We start from the raw sequence: 16,503 nt of genomic DNA, 5'->3' as shown, positions 1-16,503 counted from the left end.
CTGTTTGTCATTTTCCTCCTATTACATATTCTGCTGGCACTTTTTATTCCCATATCTGTGACTCATGTGTCTGATGTAAGATATTATCATTTTAGATACTATGTAAATGTGAAATACTTAGTGTGAGTGCAGGATGGTGTGAGTGTGCATTTAGGTGTTAAGGGAAGTGGGAGATAAGTGTGGTTAGTCATAATTGCTTCTCTTATTCCTCCTATCATTTTTAATGTGTTTTGAAAATACACTACTGGCCATTAAAATTGCTACACCAAGAAGAAATGCAGATGAGAAACGGGTATTATATTATACTAGAACTGACATGTGATTACATTTTCACGCAATTTGGGTGCATAGATCCTGAGAAATCAGTACCCAGAACAACCACCTCTGGCCGTAATAACGGCCTTAATACACCTGGGCATTGAGTCAAACAGAGCTTGGATAGCGTGTACACGTACAGCTGCCCGTGCAGTTTCAACACGTTACCACAGTTCGTCAATAGTAGTGACTGGCGTATTGTGACGAGCCAGTTGCTCGGCCACCATTGACCAGACGTTTTCAATTGGTGAGAGATGTGGAGAATGTGCTGGCCAGGGCACCAGTCGAACTTTTTCTGTATCCAGAAAGGCCCGTACAGGACCTGCAACATGCGGTCGTGCATTATCCTGCTGAAATGTAGGGTTTCGCAGGGATCGAATGATGGGTAGAGCCACGGGTGATAACACATCTGAAATGTAACCCAAGTTTGGGTAGCTCAGTTGGTAGAGCACTTGCCCGCGAAAGGCAAAGGTCCCGAGTTCGAGTCTCGGTCGGGCACACAGTTTTAATCTGCGAGGAAGTTTCAGCGCACACTCTGCTGCAGAGTGAAAATCTCATTCTGGGACCATAATGATTTTGGAATGAGTCATTTTGAATTCACATTGCAAATTAATTTGTGCACATGGCTAAATGCTGAAGATTTTTAAGTGTACTTTACCACGCAAATGTGAAATGAGCTTTTGCATAGTTCTGGTGCCTTTTTTGTGCGGCATTGTGTGTTTTCCAAATATCTTACTGTGTGAACTTAACCTAATATTTAGATAGATCTTTTTCTGTTATATGGCATACCTTGTTAATTAAAAAATAATGCTATTATATCCCTCTAACAATCTGCTTGTAGTTTTCCACTGAAGGCAGCAAACTCCTGTTTCACATTCAATATGCAATGATAGCAACTTCACTGTCTCTAAGATGGCTCTCATTCATGTCGCTTATTATTTGCACAGAGTTCTTTGCCACATTGCCATTTTGTAGAGTTTGGTGAGAAGTATTTGCATGTCTTTGACCATGTGCTATGTTGATCCTGCTTTGAAAGTTAATTGTGGTTGGACAAGGGTGTCATGTTTGTATTTCCTTTACGTGTCGTGAATTCGAATTGTCTTGTTCTTCTTCCTCTATTTGTGTGAAAGTTATTTTTGTGTAAAAATCTGTTTGTGGGATGTGATCTGCCATTTGAAAATTTAAATCACTTACCTTCCCTACATATTGTGCTGTGTCCATTAGCACAATCATTAACCACGCTGTTAATATTTAAGATGTTTTGTAGAAGAAATTTTGATATCTAGAAATGCAAATGTGATACAGTTTGAGTAATTATTACTATCTGTGCTTACAGTAACTATTAAGATGCTGTGGCATCAGTCATCATGTCTGTGAAAAGAACATAGCAAATGAAAACAAGGTTACATTCATGAGGACTGCTACTTTGTAACTCTGTGCAATGCTTCCATAAGTGTAATGTAGAATGAATGCTTTCATTGTTAGAGTAATGCTGGGCTGGTTCACGCAATTCATAGATACTTCTGTATCTTTGGTTGTGCTCATAGGTTTAGTGAGAGTTACTAGTAATTTTTTTCTCCTTTAACTGTTTGCAATTTACTTGAAACCTTATATGTGAATATGTTATGAATGTATATTTTTATTTGTTGAACATCGTTTAGATGTGGAAGCTGTATATTCAACAATTTCGTTTGCGTCAATGTTACGAGAATAAAACTGTGTCAGCGTAAATAAAAACTTCGGTACAATTGAAGAAAATGCTAGCCATGAATTGAAGATTAAACTGATAACTTTATCTGTTGTTTCCCAATATACAACGTTCTAGGAGGTAGTAGTTTCATGTGTACCCTGAGAATGCATTGCCTACTCTGTTTATGTCCTTGTCTTCAAAATTAACGAAACATATACCATACAATAACTCAAAATATGCTGTTGTTAATTAGCATTTTCTTCCACCGTCTGCTTCAGTGTCGTTTGTTATTTTACACCTGACATACCTTAGAAAAAAAGAAATTACTTTTAAGTCTCATTAATGGCATTTCTTACAGCTCGACAGCTTTTAGTGCCTGGAATTGCCAAAGTTGTGTTAAGCGCAAAAAATGTTCATGATCCTATATCTGGCACAGCTGAAAACAGTAAATGCTTCCACTTTTTCCCCTGAGATAACAAATCAACTTGCAGCAATTTCAAGCTCGATCGTCTTAATGTCTTTTACTGTCTTACATTTACCTGTTTCTAAAACGGTGTTAGTACAACGATTTGTCGAAAGGCAGGGTTGCCTCGCCTGGATTGGGTGACGTAGCTGAGTTGTGAGGCTCAACGCGCCCAGCCTCGGTGCTGCGGCGCTCACTGGCCACTCCAGGACTCCAGACGAGACGACAGTCCGCAGGCTGGTGCCAGCTACCTCATCGCTGCAGTACTCCCCTTACGCACTACGCCACGCAGGCAATAGCCGCGGTTTGAGAACGCGGTAGTTTTCAAGTGAAGATTACACTGAAATCGATTATGTAACCAGTTCTCCCTTATCCTTAGCTTCGTGAAGGTTCCGCGGGAGGGGTCTGAATCCCACGAACCTTCCCCCTCCCCCCCACCCACGCTGTCTGGCTACTCCCATGCCAACCACGATGGAAACCACGTCTGGCGTGCCTCACGATGACAAAGACGACCCCTGTGAGGACCACTTCATCCCCACATCGAGACTGCCTTGCTTTTCCACTCCAAACTTAACTTACAATAATTCAAAGTCCAGTGTGTATATTTACTAAGTTTCAACGTAGTCTTTTAAATGATACTGAAATTATAATACTTTGACACTAGAGAGTGACTTCTCAAACACCGTGTGTAGTATCGGATGTACTCCTCTGCATCTCTCACTATCAGGCAAGGCCCAGTAATTTCATGAGTGGGCAAGAAGGGATTTCCGGCTGTTGAAACTAGGTGTTTTGCTTATTCTCAGGTCAGTGTTCGGCAACAGCTGATTCTACAAGGCTGCTGTAATAACTTGCTGGCTGTATTCTCTACAGCGTTCGCAAATTGTTCCAAGGCAGTTTCCGACTTTCTTAGTACCACAGTCACATTTCTTGGGCGGCTTATAGAAGACTTTACTTATTAGTCTATCGTTGGAAGGTAGACACGAGGAATGCGTCAAAAAACACAAATGAACGAAAAATTCCAGTCTTGGGACTGAATAACTTGAAGGTTCTCCAGCTGTTTGACTTGGTGACGCGGTGCTTTTACTCCTTCCTTTCATGATGCTGTGAAGACTACATCTCTTTGTTTGTGTTTGTGTGTGTGTGTGTGTGTGTGTGTGTGTGTGTGTGTGTGTTGTTCTGTTACAGATAATTAATAATTAAAGCAGTTAGAAGCCGTCTAATAAATGTCTCCGTGGTAGTAGCTATGACGGGAAATGTCTCGGAACATTTTCTCAGCGCTGTACGGAACACAATCAGCAAATAACTGCAGAAGCCTTACAGAACTAGTTGTACCGTGTATTTGGTTGACACGTCTTTGAATAGATTTCTTTCAAATAAAGCAATTCAGAAACGAATAGGGTTTAATATTAAAAAGTAATACATTTCCTAATATTCTGCAAAATTGTATTTATTTGCATACGAACTGGGAAAACCGGTTCGTGACCAAATAAATATAAAGGATTTTTTTCCTTTTTAATATTATTATCATCTTCTGCCAAGCACCGACGAAAAATTCAGTTACTATTACGAAGGACGTTTATGTAACAGGCGACTAAGATTCCTTGCGAGATGGCAACAAAAAACACCCTTGCCCTCCGTGGTACCTCCCTTGTCGACATACGGCGTGACGTTTCTTGCTCAAAGGCGCGTTTCCTGAGAGTGTTCGGTAAGAGAATCAACGATTAACTGATCATATGAATAAGTGATTCTTTCTCAGACTTTTAAGCTGTTTCAGTTTGCCTTTTATAGGGGATTATAAGAGACAGCTAGCTGGGATCTAGCTTGTCTCACAGCGTCGTGAATGCTACAGAGGTGCGCAAATACATCGTAATAAAGGTCAAACACTGTTCACGTTTTAACGTAACGTCAGCTTACGACGAAACGAATAATCGAGATATTTTTTGTAATGCATTCCGCATATGAAATGCTACAATAATCAATCAAGTTCTTGAGGTCAGTCATTTGGCGTAAACGTAAGCCAAGAAGAGTGTTCTGATGCACATAACCACGAACCACAGTGCGTGTGTGTTGCTTCGTGAAACACGTGTTTCATGTCAGGGTACCACGGACCATACGCGCGACCTACTTAAATAATCATGTCTCGTGGTGTTCCAACACGCCGAGACAGTAGCATGCAATTTTAATGGCTCTATGGGCGAACAGTTTACCGTGGCGGTAAACTGACTGGCGTGTAACTTACAGAGTGAGGAACTGGCTTCTCAAAAAGTCCGAAACCTCTGTGGCACATACAGAAGTGTGACTGCGTAGGAAATAATGCCCAGCTTTCACGAAAAGCTGTGAAATACGTCAAGTAAGAAAACTACGGGAAATACTTGGAAGGAACTAGTGTGATTCAGTAGTATCACTACGACGTTTTAAATTTAAAAAAAGTATTCATCTTTAACTTGTGGACATCGACTACTGGACGTAGACCTCTTCCAAAGATTTTCTCTGCCTATCGCCAGAGGACGTCCGACGTTTCTCCTCGCTACGTCCGGGCGTCACTGCCCATCTGAACTTGTCCTGCCCAACGCCACTTCAGTCTAGCTGTCCGTTCGACGACGTTATAGACCCAGTTCTTCTCCCTATCTCTTCGTTCTTGTATCTGACTCTTAGGCTCACTCCAAGCATTGCTCTTTCTATTGCCATCTGCCAGACTACGAAAAAGTATTACAACTTTCTACTTATAGGGCTACCTCAGTACTCAGTCGTGTATTGTATTGTAAGGAACCGGTGACCTAGAAACGACGGAGAGGCTTCGTCCCCGCCGTAGCCGCAGTGGTACACAACGCCACAACAGGCTACAGCAGTCCACTCACCACACCGAACCCAGGGTCATTGTGCGGTTCGGCCCCGGGGACCGGCATACCTTCCCGCTCGGAAAGCAGTGCGTTAGACCGAACGGCTAACCGGGCGGACGCACTCAGTCTTACTCGTCACCATGTTTAGGCAGTAATTATTCGTGCAACTGAAAAGTCCAACACACTCGTATGAAGGGAAAGCTACAACACCATTAAGAGAGTGGTAGAAAAACGAGATGTTTGTACGAGGAGTGACTGACAGTAAAACAAAGACATGACACTGTTATTAAGCGAAAAAGTATTTTGTGCAACTACTTCGTTCTCTGGTAGGAGTTATTGCACAACTATAAATGAAAATTCCAACACTGAAGGAGGCTTTCATATGACAGAAACAGCAGGATATCTGAAGCACAAAACGAGATTAACGACTAGAGCAGCACCTCATAAACCGACCGGCAAGTCCTTAAACTAACAAAGAACTAGATAGTACATGATAAAGCATCAACGGAGAAGCGAGGGCGGCCACAGGAAAAAAAAAGGAAAAGTCGAAAAAGCATTAAGGAAAAAACAAAAGGCGCGTGTCTCACTCTTACAAAGTACTCTGAAGCTAATTGCGGATAATAATCGTATTCTGAAATACAATACATTAGATACACCCATAATGTATCACCAATTACCTGTATTAGTCCATCCTATGTTTCAGCTATTTATTTCCGCCGTGAAGCGTAAGTTCGATGATATGATGATTGCGTACCAACTGCGTTCTACTGCATTCTTAACTACATAATTCGTGTTACAACCTGCAGCCTGATTATTCTTGCTGTACAGTGCGACACATTTCGTCGCACTGTACTGCCTTTGCACAGGGTCACTCACAGGGGCGCAGTTGACAGATGTTGAAAACTAACCCTCTCGAAAATCTTTGAGTAATTTGTAGTTCTCACTGATAAAGAACGTGTTCCTACGAATAGTGGATCGTCTGTTAGCGTTATGTTTATATTACGTCAAGTTGTTGCGCACGTAAGTTGCTAATCTTCTAAGGGAGGAGACAGAACGTTCTGCTGTACGTGTAGAAACTGGTATAGTTAAGGCGATCCTTGTTAATTTCATCACCTCTAGAATCAATTCGCCGACATGCATATTTGAGGAAGGGGAGCACACTAAGACTTCCGTGTTTCCAACGAAATAAATTTTAGATTTGCACAAACCTAACATCATATAACTGAGCAAATTTAATCTACACTCATGCTCATAAACTAAGGATAATTGCAGAATGTGGTGCCACACAACGTGGCACTACACAAAACTGGCGCTAATGGCAGAGGCACATAGGGAACACACACGACACAGATCTCTAAGTCCACGGCAATGGTGATAAGTTGAGAAAACCGTCCTGAAACACACGTGCTACAAAACGCACGTACCCCGACATCAATATGGGATATGATCACCATGCACAGGTACACAGGTCGCCCAACGGATTGGCATACTCTGGATCATGTGGTCGAGCAGCTGCTGGGGTATAGCCTGCCATTCTTGCACCAGTGCCTGTCGGAGCTCCTGAAGTGTCGTAGGGGTTTGAAGACGTGCAGCGATACGTCGATCGAGAGCATCCCAGACGTGCTTGATGGGGTTTAGTTCCGGAAAAGAGGCAGGCCACTGCATTTGCCTGATATCTTCTGTTTCAAGGTATTCCACCACGATGGCAGCTCGGTGGGGCCGTGCGTTATCATCCGTCAGGAGGAAGGTGGGACCCACTGCACCCCTGAAAAGGCGGTCATACTGGAGGTTCAAACGGCTCTGAGCACTATGGGACTTAACATCTTAGGTCATCAGTCCCCTAGAACTTAGAACTACTTAAACCTAACTAGCCTAAGGACATCACACACATCCATGCCCGAGGCAGGATTCGAACCTGCGGCCGTAGCAGTCCCGCGGTTCCGGACTGCAGCTCTAGAACCGCACGACCACCGCGGCCGGCATGGTCATACTGGAGGAAAAATGTCCCGATACACCTGGCCTGTTACAGTTCCTCTGTCAACGACACGCAGGGGTGTGCGTGCACCAATCAATATCCTACCCAACACCATCAAACCACGACCTCCATGCAGGTCCCTTTCAAGGACATTAAGGGGTTGGTATCTGGTTCCTGGTTCACGCGAGATGAAAACCCGGCGAGAATCACTGTTCAGACTATACCTGGACTCGTCCGTGAACATAACCTGGGGCCTGTGTTCCAATGACCATGTACTTTGTTCTTGACACCAGGCTTTACGGGCTCTCCTGTGAGCAGGGGTCAGTGGAATCCACCTTGCAAGTCTCCGGGTGAATAAACCATGTCTGTTCAGTCGTCTGTAGACTGTGTGTCTGGAGAGAACTGTTCCAGTGGCTGCGGTAAGGTTCGGAGCAAGACTGCCTGCAGTACTCCGTGGCCGTCTGCGAGCACTGATGGTGAGATATCGGTCTTCTCGTGGTGTTGTACACTGTGGGCGTCGCGTACTGTAGCGCCTGGACACGTTTCCTGTCTGCTGGAATCGTTGCCATAATCTTGAGACCACATTCTGTGTTTGACCGGTCTTCAGTCGCCCTAGTATTCTAACCCTCATAACGTTATCAATACGTCTCCTTTGAGCCATTTTCAACACACAGTCACCATTGTCACGTCTGAAGACGTCTGCGCACTTACTCACTGCACCATACTCTGACATGCCCCAACACACCTCTGCGTATGTGGACTGCTGCCAGCGCCACCGTGCGACGACCGGAGGTCAAATGCACCGCATGGTCACACCCCGAGGTGATTTAAATCCGCAAGCCGCCCACCAGAGCGTTGTTTCACTATGTATCAGCATTATCCTTAATTTATGAGCATGAGTGAATGTGGATCACAGTCATCCTTTTAAAATTCTGTTACTTAACAGCAGTCATTAGTTTTGGAAAGAGAAAATGATTCTATTTCTTTGAAGTGACTAAGTTACTTATAGGGCTTGAGAAAATGGAAGGGGCAATCTATATTTAAAATGAAAGAAAAGAGAAAAAAAGCGTGCAGTAGTACCCTTTACTTCGACTGAGCTGTATTTTCGAAGAATATGTGTCACGTAATCATGAGGATTTGCGCAAATGTTCATTTTTACTATACATCGTGCATTTTAAGAACTAACAAACGTTAGTGGAGTGCTACAGATGTGAACATGCCCATTTGCGCAAGGTGTTTTTATCTGTATATGGTTTTACTTTTGACTAACATATGTATAATATGTTGTATGTTCACCACCATAACGACATAGCATGAGTGATAAACTCACAATGGAAAACAATTAATAACGAAAATTTTTTGAAGATCAAAAGATGAGAGTTTCACCTGTCGATACCGGTTGTCAGTAATAAATATTAATTAAAGCGATCTTGGTTATAAAAAGTTTTTGCTTTGAAATGAGTCGTAGTAGCTTTAGAAACACTCACTCGAAATATCCAAAACCTGAAAATAAATTCTCCGGTAATAAACACGGAGGCAAGAAAAACCACAGCGCAGCGCGTCGTCATCAAATTTTCCAGAAATCTTTTAGGCTTTTGGATGTTTCGTATTTTCGACATCAAATTTTTTGGTCAATTCCATGCAAGACCTCCATACTTCTTCGAAACTTTCATCAGTTAGAGTTAACTTCACAACATCTGGGACACTATTTTGTCCATGGCTTTTCGGAGGTGTAGAAAGGAATTTTACAGAAAAGAATTAAAACTTTCAGCTGTCCCTAAAATCCTATAAAGAAGGGCAGTAGCAAAAATAAATTCGAAAACACATAGAAAATTTAAGATACATTTAGCTTTAATACTGGCCCCGGATTTTCCGAGAACCAGCTCCTCAAAGAAAAAAAAAAAATTAACTGTTCGTAATTCTGGAAAATAGTTTCCAACGAATCTATTCTGCCTCCAGAGACTCAGACACTGCTAGTCGCTTAGGAGGACCCACTTACGAAATTGATTATTTCTTTTGCATCTGAAAGATAGCCTCTCACGATGGTCTCATTTTGCGCTGCCTCTCGGGTCACAAAGTTCAAAGACTGGGTCAAACACGAAAATACGAAACTCGTGGCTCAATTTTGATTTTTCCTCGAAACCCAGGAAAAGCAGCAGTCACGTTTGCCGCTCTGTCGGTAGCAACACCTCTTCATGACTCAATATCCAAAGAAAAACGAATGAAAACATCAACTGAAATTTTTCAACAGTACGTCATCTGTAACTGTATTTAGTATTATAGAAAAAAGATAATATTCATTAATTAGAAAATTATCACCATTGACACAACGAAACAAATAGAAATTTGCTCGTGTTAGCGTATATCACTAGTGTCATCGACTATTTTCGAAGTGTCCTGGGAATATCTTGCAAACTTTACCAAACCACGTAAGGTTTTGTTAGCCATAACAGAACCTGCATCATTTGTTATGTTCTGTGAAAGCCACGTGCACTTTGTACGCGGGAGCCAGTTGGACAAATCAGAGCTATCTTCAGCAGTTAACTACAACAATAAATTTCATTAGAATTTTTATTAATGTGACCACGGATTGCTAACTCTTGCACCATGAGATAACGCAGTGAAGATAACATCCTCAATAGAGCTACAGACTACTCTTCCAGGTTTCATTTTTCCCTCTTTACCCATAGACATTAAACACAGGACGTTCACACGTTTATCAACTGCACTGTTCCTACTACAGCAAAACATACGATAATTCGTCCTTTCATGACAAGTAGACATTTCTGACGTTTTATTCCAAGAAGAGAGCCCGGCTTCAGCGAATGCTTTTATTATACCTTTATCTTGTTTAATTTTCTTCCCATAAGACCCACTACAGGTACCCGTTTCCTTACGTACAAAACTATAAGGTAGGTAGGAACAAATGTGCGCGCAGGGTAGACATCTGAATCTAGTAATTTTCCTACTTGTGGGTGTAGTGAGACAGCCCTGCATCTTCAGCTGACACCGTCTACGGTTCTATGGTGGCAGAATCAGTTATGTTAGTGGTTTGCGCTTCGATGCTTTCGAGTATGAGGTGAGCTAGATTTTTTTTTTGAAATTTCGATCTAAGTATTTAGCATGTGATTGAAAGCCATCTGTCTGCTCTAACAAAATCCCAAAGTTACCAATGCCTCGTGTGTAAGTACATAACCTAACTCACTCTTTACGCTTAGTTGTTAGTTTAACAAGTTACCATAACTGGCAGCTGATGCGAGAAGTTCATAAATCAGCGCCACGGGGAAAAGATCGTACGAGTTAACTGTGCGTGCCCGCACGCATATCTTTGCCCCAAAACGTTTCTCTTTTCCTTCGTCGGTTTTGATAGTGAATGCGTAGATTTAGTTAACATATTTAATGGACCTTAATTTATAGTTCACTATTTCACACTGACTGATTCAATATTTATAAGAGTAGTTCAACTTTACGTTACAGAAACTATGAGAGAAAAACGTTCCGCACGCTGTCTTCATCTAAAACGTTAGAGGAGGCTAAGAAGCTAATAGAAAATGAATCTTCCATTAGAAATGCAGCCGAAAGGTTTGGATGTAATGAGCCCACATGATGTAAAAGACAAAGCAGGGTATGGAGTGGCATCATTGGGTGTTTCAACACAGTATTTTCTGAGACAGAAAAAATTCAATCGGCAGAGCACTGTACCAATCTGGATTCTATGTTCTATGGTCTAATGTTTAAACATTCCGACAGTTAGCACATTAGTTTCCTGAAAGTAATAATATAAACCACTCATCTAGTAAAGAAACGCAGGAGGCAGGGGAAGACTGAGCTCCCTCATTCATCGCTAGTCGCTATTTAAGTTTGAGGCAACCGTTCCGTAGAATCTATAATGAAGACGAAACAGAAATACAAACTATGCTGGGAAAACTGAAGAAACGTGTGGCAAGAAAAGGCCAAATAACAATAATACAATGTGTTTCCTTGTGTTAAAATGTTCTGTATTTAAATTAGTGATATATCATGTGATGTTTTGATGCTTAATACGATCGCAATGATCGAGACAATGATGATGATGATGACTGTGATCGTTTTCATATAGTAAAACATTTTATAAGTAAATAATGGCAGTACCTGACAAATACTATAATTCTCCTTTAGTCTGTTATACACTACTGGTCATTAAAATTGCTACACCACAAAGATGACGTGCTACAGACGCGACATTTAACCGACAGGAAGAAGATGCTGTGATATGCAAATGATTAGCTTTTCAGAGCATTCACGCAAGGTTGGTGCCGGTGGCGACACGTAAAACGTGCTGACATGAGGAAAGTTTCCAACCGATTTCTCATACACAAACAGCAGTTGACCGGCGTTGCCTGGTGAAACGTTGTTGTGATGCCTCGTGTAAGGAGGAGATATGCGTACCATCACGTTTCCGACTTTGATAAAGGTCGGATTGTAGCCTATTGCGATTGAGGTTTATCGTATCGCGACATTGCTGCTCGACTTGATCGAGATCCAATGACTGTTAACAGAATATGGAATCGGTGGGTTCAGGCGGGTAATACGGAACGCCGTGCTGGATCCCAACGGCCTCGTATCACTAGCAGTAGAGATGACAGGCATCGTATCCGCATGGCTGTAACGGATCGTGCAGCCACGTCTCGATGCCTGAGTCAACAGATGGGGAAGTTTGCAAGAGAACACACATCTGCACGAACAGTTCGACGACGTTTGCAGCAGCATGGACTATCAGCTCGGAGACCATGGCTGCTGTTACCCTTGACGCTGCATCACAGACAGGAGCGCCTGCGATGGTGTACTCAAGGACGAACCTGGGTGCACGAATGGCAAAACGTCATTTTTTCGGATCAATCCAGGTTCTGTTTACAGCATCATGATGATCGCATCCGTGTTTGGCGACATCGTGGTGTACGCACATTGGAAGCGTGTATTCGTCATCGCCATACTGGCGTATCACCCGGCGTGATGGTATGGGGTGCCATTGGTTACACGTCTCGGTCACCTCTTGTTCCCATTGACGGCAATTTGAACAGGGGACGTTACATTTGAGGTGTGTTATGACCCGTGACTCTACCCTTCATTCGATCCCTGCGAAACCATACATTTCAGCAGGATAATGCACAACCGCATGTTGCAGGTCCTGTACGGGCCTTTCTGGATACAGAAAATGTTCGACTGGTGGCCTGGCCAGCACATTCTCCAGATACCTCACCAATTGAAAACGTCTGTCAATGGTGGCCGAGCAAGTGGCTCGTCACAATACGCCAGTCACTACTCTTGGTGAACTGTGGTATCGTGTTGAAGCTGCATGGGCAGCTGTACCTGTACACGCCATCCAAGCTCTGTTTGACTCAATGCGTATCAAGGCCGTTATTACGGCCAGTATCACCTGCATTTCTTCTTGGTGTAGCAATTTTAATGGCCAGTAGTGTAATTACAATAATTTTTGTGTGTGATATTTTGCCCCATAACAGTACCATGTTAACCTCAAGCGTGAGGCAAAGATCCCTTTTCTTCACTTGTAACATCTTGTTAACTATAACTTTAATACATCATATGAGCAATCTTATGGTATCGCGTGAAGTATGGTCCTAGGTGTTCATTGTGATGTAACCAGAAAAGGGAAAAGCAAAAAAGTGTTATGTGCACACCTTTGCCTCTGCATACCGAGACCCCTATGGTTGTCAGGACTGAACCAAGCTGAGTGCCGTGAAAGGGATCTGTTCATTGTCAAGATCGCCAAGAAAATGTTGTACGCAAAAAAAAATTATTAATTAGAAGTACGGGACTGTTCTCCCACGGCGCTGGCGGGGCAGCGGAGTGTGGACCCGGTCAGCAGAGGCGAGAACGTCTGCTGGCAGTTCTGGGGCGTCGCGGAAGGCTGGTGTGGGGGCCAGTGTACCACGAGCCAGCTGGCGGCAGTCAGTATTTTGTGGCTTATTATGGAACTGGAAATGGTCAATGGCAGAATTCTGAGGATAACTGGAGCAGCAATAACAACAGATGGAACTGCGCTATGAGCAGTGATGAGCAACATCAAGACCAGATAATGATAAAAATAACAATACTAATAATAAGTGGCATAAGCCACAGGAGGTGCCAGTTACATACTCATACCGTCAAGATGACTGGCAACTCGGCGCTCAACCGTGGGCGTAACTCAGGCGGCAGATGGGCCACGCTCCTCAAATACGGTTCAACAAACACTGAGAACTAACACGCTTACTGTCGGATGGTCAGGGAAGGTAAGTTCGAACAACATGTAAATGTTGCGGAGATGTTTCGGGAAGTCAAATGGGAATCCCTGGAGGGAAGGCGATGTTCTTATCGAGAAGCACTATTGAGAAAATTTCGAGAATCGGCGTTTGAAGCTGACTGCCGAACGATTCTACCGCCGCTAAAATACATCGCGGGTAAGGACCAGGAAGATAAGAGAGGAGAGAATACGGCTCATCCGGACACGTACAGAGAGTCCTTTTTCCATCGCTCTGTGTGGGAGGGGAAAAGGAAGGCTCAAACGGCTCAAATGGCTCTAACATCTGGGGTCACCAGTCCCCTAGAGTTGTTGTTGTTGTGGTCTTCAGTCCTGAGACTGGTTTGATGCAGCTCTCCATGCTACTCTATCCTGTGCAAGCTTCTTCATCTCCCAGTACCTACTGCAACCTACATCCTTCTGAATCTGCTTAGTGTATTCATCTCTTGGTCTCCCTCTACGATTTTTACCCTCCACGGTGCCCTCCAATGCTAAATTTGTGATTCCTTGATGCCTCAAAACATGTCCTACCAACCGATCCCTTCTTCTAGTCAAGTTGTGCCACAAACTTCTCTTCTCCCCAATTCTATTCAATACCTCCTCATTAGCTACGTGATCTACCCACCTTATCTTCAGCATTCTTCTGTAGCACCACATTTCGAAAGCTTCTATTCTCTTCTTGTCCAAACTAGTTATCGTCCATGTTTCACTTCCATACATGGCTACACTCCATACAAATACTTTCAGAAATGACTTCCTCACACTTAAATCTATACTCGATGTCAACAAATTTCTCTTCTTCAGAAACGCTTTCCTTGCCATTGCCAGTCTACATTTTATATCCTCTCTACTTCGACCATCATCAGTTATTTTACTCCCTAAATAGCAAAACTCCTTTACTACTTTAAGTGTCTGATTTCCCAATCTAATTCCCTCAGCATCACCCGACTTAATTTGACTACATTCCATTATCCTCGTTTTGCTTTTGTTGATGTTCATCTTATATCTTCCTTTCAAGACACTGTCCATTCCGTTCAACTGCTCTTCCAAGTCCTTTGCTGTCTCTGACAGAATTACAATGTCATCGTGTTAGAACTACTTAAATATAACTAACCTAAGGACATGTAAACCATGCGCGAGGCAGGATTCAAACCTGCGACCGTAGCAGCAGTGCGGTTCCGGATTGAGCGCCTAGAACTGCGCGGCCACAGCGGCCGACAAAAGGAAGGGTAAGGGAAATGGCAAGTAGTGGTACAGGGTACCCTCCGCCACGCATCGTACAGTGGCTTTCGGAGTATCTACCGGGTGATCAAAAAATCAGTATAAATCTGAAAACTTAATAAACCACGGAATAATGTGGATAGAGAGGTGAAAATTGACACACATGCTTGGAATGACATGGGGTTTGATTAGAAAAAAAAGAAAGTATTGCTAGACGCGTGAAAGATCTCTTGCGCGCGTCGTTTGGTGATGATCGTGTGCTCAGCCGCCACTTTCGTCATGCTTGGCTTCCCAGGTCCCCATACGTGCTATTATTGGCTTTGGGGTTACCTGAAGTTGCAAGTGTATCGGGATCGACCGTCATCTCTAGGGGTGCTGAAAGACAACATCCGACGTCAATGCCTCACCATAACTCCGGACATGCTTTACAGTGCTGTTCACAACATTATTCTTCGACTACAGTTGTTGTTGAGGAATGATGGTGGACATATTGAGCATTTCCTGTAAAGAACATCATCTTTGCTTTATCTTACTTTTTTATGCTAACTATTGCTATTCTGATCAGATGGAGCGACATTTGTCTGACATTTTTTGAACTTTTGTATTTTTTTGGTTCTAAAAAATCCCATGTCATTCCAAGCACGTGTGTCAATTTGTACTTCACTATCTACATTATTCCGTGATTTATTCAGTTTTCAAATTTATACTGACTTTTTGATAACCCAGTATGTAGAAAGAGATGTAGATCAATGTAGGAAATACAATCCAAATGTCACATTACAACGATGATAGTGATGTAAGGGAAGAATTAGTACCTAATTAGTTTAACTGTAATGGGCAAAATAAGGAAGTTATACAGACATGCTTTCGCAGGAGATACATCAACTGACATTTTGATTGATACAGGTGCTATAGTAAGTATTATGTCCAACAGTTTATGCATCAAAATACGAGAGATTAGAAAGGTATCCATGTATTCCATTCAGAGCTGTGGAATTCTGGACGCAATTGGAGTTGAATTGCGGCATGTCAGGATCCAGGACAGGTAGAAGTAAGATCAGTAAATCGAGTAATATAATGCCCTACTTTATGACAAATGGACTTACAGCTCAGTGTATTTTCGGCCTAGACATTTTACGTGGGAAGGACGCAGTAACAGGCTTCTCTATAGGTAAATGTTAGTTGAACATCGATAGCCAAAGAATCACAAGAGACGCGTAAATACAAAAGTGAGCCATGGTAAGTACTGCCAAGGGATAAAAGTTAAGTTAACAGAACCGAAGGCAGCACCCTCCTATACCACGTTTGCACAAGGTAGTCAAATCGAAGACATTGAAAGTGAATTTATGATTAAACAAACTGAGTCTACCTCAACTGACTCGTCACAACATAATGAGTTACAAAAGTTGTTACTGATGTATGCATCCACGTCTGGCAAAACCCTGGTGTCATAAACACTTACCAGTATCACATGAATGTCTGCATCCATGATATTTGGTCTAAGAAAGCAGGAGTTAGCAGTGAAATAAAACAGATGCTTGAGTGGCACGTAATTGAACCATCAATGTCGTCCTACTGTAGGCCACTGTTAGTTTTTACAAAACCCTTAGGTAATGTTCGTTTGGTTTTAGATGTGATGGTAGTTAACAACTTGTCCACGGAACCTGATTGAGCAATTACAGAAATTTCTTGGGCTTAAATTCCTCATTAGCATCGATT

This window comes from Schistocerca piceifrons, chromosome 4 (assembly GCF_021461385.2).
Source record: "Schistocerca piceifrons isolate TAMUIC-IGC-003096 chromosome 4, iqSchPice1.1, whole genome shotgun sequence".
Lineage (NCBI taxonomy): Eukaryota > Metazoa > Arthropoda > Insecta > Orthoptera > Acrididae > Schistocerca > Schistocerca piceifrons.
This window is presented reverse-complemented; position numbering follows the sequence as displayed.